Below are 4,031 nucleotides of genomic sequence, written 5' to 3'. Positions count from 1 at the left end.
AAAGGACTGTCATTTTATGCTATGCCTGTATAGCATCTGACCTCCAGGATCCTGGCCTGTGACCAAAGCACGTAGGCACCAAACAAATAATATATAATAATAATAATATATGGCATTGGTGTAAGCTATTCTGGCAAAACGTAGCTAATGGAGACCCAAGCTTAGTGGCTAGATTTTCAACATTACACAGTAGCAAATAAGCTTGGGGAGTTTCAGCTATGGGTCAGACACAACCCTTCACAGGAACCAGCTCTTGGGGAGAAAAACACATAGCTGTGTGATTTAATTAAAAAAAAAAATCCCAATTTTTTCAAAAGTGGGAAATTTGTTCGTTCCACAAAGAAATCTAGCGTGTACTTGATAAAAGCACCCACTTCAGTCCCATAGTTTTATCAAGAGAATTGCTGAAAAGGGTCTTCCGGCTCTACAAGGAGAATTCATTTTCCAAAAGTCCTTAGCATCCAGCAACTACTATAAATTTGACTGAAAGCTGCTGAATATTATCAGTTTTGAAAATCCAGTTACTTCATATTCAGAATGTGAACGCTGGAATCTAACAGTAAGCTTGTTCTTTTGAAAATTATGGCCAAAGAATCTGTGTGTGTCTCTATATGTAAATATATAATTTTTAATGGATTTTGAGTTACCCAGAGCTAAACAGAATCAGAAATTGCTGAGACATAAATATCACTGTAATGTAAAAATATTCACCATTTAATCCTGATAAATACTGGATTATAGACTTCGGAACACAGACTGACAATTATTGGAAATCATGTGGTCATCTCAAGTATACAGTATTTCAATTAAAATAAAACCATAAAATCCTTTTTCTTTTTTTAAAAGTACCATCTAGCATATAATTTATTTGGATGAACTCTACAAATACACACATTATATCATGCTAGAAGAACTTGAGAACCACTTTTTTCTTATTCCCAGGGTCTCTTGACTGTTGGTAAGACATGACAGTCATAATGATAGAATCGGTTTACAGTTGCAAATTCTGCCAAATATCTCACAAATTACATTTGGCAAACAGCACTGCCTCTGTTTCACAAAGATAATGATCTGATGCTTTGTTTATGTGGCACCAAAGGAAAATATTGTTTTAGAGCTTGTGATAGATTTTCAAAAAGTTTGTGTGGTATTCTAAACTTCTGATACACTTAATTGTTACCACTTTATTAAATACAGAGTAACAGACTTTAAAAGTATCCTTCAAAAAAGAAAAAAAAAACCCTCTTCAATTAAATAGGTTGTGTCCATTTTATTTCCTCAGCGTTTACCCAGACCTCCATAGCAGCTGCTGTGGATATGCATGCAATACTTTCTACATCTGATGGTGTCGAACATACAGATGAATTGCCATAATGGCAACTCATTTTATATAGTTATAGATTTAGTGTTATAGAACTGCTTTTAGGGTGTAGTCTGAAAACCATGGTACACAAAGGGAAACACGCTACATCAGACTTGAGCCACCTAGAAACCTGCAGCCAGCAGGCAGTTTGGAAAGGAAAACAGCATAACCTTGACAATGCTACTCTTTGGATGACTCTGAGGAGAAAAAGAAAGGAGCAGTGGGTTTGAACTGAATCTGGGACTCTGCTCTGAGACAGACTGTTTCCATTCTGTATCCTGTGGTACAAACCTACCTGGTAAGGGCTAAACTTTATTGGGAAATCCACTGGGAATTTGTTTTGGCAACAGCATCGGGCCAAAGGTAGAGCATACCATACCAGTAGTGGGTCCAGGTGCCCTGACACAGCCGGCACCCCCAGCCAGACTGTCAGCAGGCTCAGATGGCATGTCCTAGGTCTCCTGTCTCCTCCACTGCTGGCACAGCAGTGTCCCAGGGGGGTTCAGTCTGGGAACCAGGTGCTATTTCTTGAGTCTGGGAGACGGTCTCTGCTTTGGTTCTTTGTCTAGCTGGTCAGATGGGGTGGGCAGGATGTGCTGTGGGACTGCTGCAGGAATGGCAGAGGAGGCATTGCCCAAAAGGGAAGGGCAAGGTGGTGCAGATCACTGACCTCAGCAAAAGGGTTGTCCTGTCCCTGGGCAAGGGGCCAGACCCAAGGCATTCATCTTGGTGATGGCAGCAAACAAAAGCCCTGTGTCCACGGGGACCGTATCTACCTTGACACTGACCAAGGTGATTTGGGGAACCTCCTTTTTTTCTGCAGATGAGCACCAGTAGCAGTCCTTCTCCTTGTGTGGCCTGCGTCTTTGTGCAGCTTCTTTGGCTGGACTTTTGGGATGGAGGAACAGGGATACAATAGGAAACCTGGCAATAACCACCCCAGGAGAAGCATCTTTTGTGGGAAAGGACAGGGAACGTGGGGCCCTTGATTTGACCTTGAGATGAGAACCAGAAGCTGTTGTTGAGGTTAGGCAGAGCTGTGGCAGTGGTCTTGGCATGGGAGGTCATGTCCACTGGCCTAGAGCTGGCTGGGGAGTGGATGAGGAGAGAGGGGCTTGCAGGCTTCCAGCTGTGAACAGGCCTCTTCCTGCTCTTCATCCTTTGATGTTTTCCACCAGACATATCAGAGCTGCTTGTACTGAGGCAGCAAAGCCCGCGAATAGAATCATACAATCATAGAATCATTAAGGTTGGAAGAGACCTCCAAGATCATTGAGTCCAACCGTCAACCCAACACCACCATGCCTACTAAACCATGTCCCTAAGCGCCTCATCTACCCGTCTTTTAAATACTTCCAGGGATGGTGACTCAACCACTTCCCTGGGCAGCCTGTTCCAACGTTTAACCACTCTTTCAGTAAAGGAATTTTTCCTCACATCCAATCTAAACCTCCCCTGGCGCAACTTGAGGCCATTTCCTCTCGTCCTTTCGCCAGTTACTTGGGAGAAGAGACCAACACCCACCTCGCTACAGCCTCCTTTCAGGTAGTTGTAGAGAGCGATGAGGTCTCCCCTCAGCCTCCTTTTCTCCAGGCTAAACAACCCCAGCTCCCTCAGCCGCTCCTCATAAGACTTGTTCTCCAGACCCCTCACCAGCCTCGTTGCCCTTCTCTGGACACGTTCCAACATCTCAACATCCTTCTTGTAGTGAGGGGCCCAAAACTGAACACAGTATTCGAGGTGCGGCCTCACCAGGGCCGAGTACAGGGGGACGGTCACTTCCCTAGTCCTGCTGGCCACACTATTTCTGATACAGGCCAGGATGCCGTTGGCCTTCTTGGCCACCTGGGCACACTGCCGGCTCATGTTCAGCCGGCTGTCAACCAGCACCCCCAGGTCCTTTTCCCCCAGGCAGCTTTCCAGCCACTCTTCCCCAAGCCCGTAGCGCTGCATGGGGTTGTTGTGGCCGAAGTGCAGGACCGGGCACTTGGCCTTGTTGAAGCTCATACAGAATATTTATCGAAGGCTGTCACTGGTGGTGAAAACTGGAATGGCCAGCAGAGAGAATTGGAAAGAGGGGAGGCAACTGCATGTAGGGCTGTCCTGCCTCTTTTTCCGTCTCCATGAGGCCTTGCCTCTTCCCTTTAAGGGAAAAGAAGCTGGAAATGTGGGAAGGACAGGATTCATGCAATCTTGAGATTGTGGAAAGGGTTAGTGGGAAAGAACAGAAAGATGGAAAGGGCGCAAACTCCTCTGATTTTACTGAAAGACTGGAATGAGGTGGCACTCCAACTTGGTGGAGGTTGCACCAGGTTGAGATTAAAAGGGATGGTACAGTACACAAATACCATGAGCAAGTTAAAGGGGAGGTAGCCCCTTCAACTGTCATGTGTAGCTCTTCTGACAGCCCTTATATCTATTTGTCTTGTTACTACAGACTCGCTAATGCAAACACAATGAGATCTTTTAGGGGTTTATGGAAGTTTGCTAGCAAAATGCTGGCTCCAAGGCCAGATTCTGGCTACGTTTGGGCATGAGAGACTGCAACTGCTAATAACTAAGGCTAAGCTGACCTTCATGCTGCCATCTAGTGTTTCCTCATAGACAGAAACAACATCCCAAAAAAGAAACTTCGAAGCTCCATAATGCTGTATTCAGAACAAATGTA

This window comes from Pygoscelis adeliae, unplaced genomic scaffold (genome assembly GCF_000699105.1).
Source record: "Pygoscelis adeliae isolate BGI_AS28 unplaced genomic scaffold, ASM69910v1 Scaffold521, whole genome shotgun sequence".
Classification (NCBI taxonomy): domain Eukaryota; kingdom Metazoa; phylum Chordata; class Aves; order Sphenisciformes; family Spheniscidae; genus Pygoscelis; species Pygoscelis adeliae.
Note: the sequence above shows the minus strand (reverse complement) of the source record.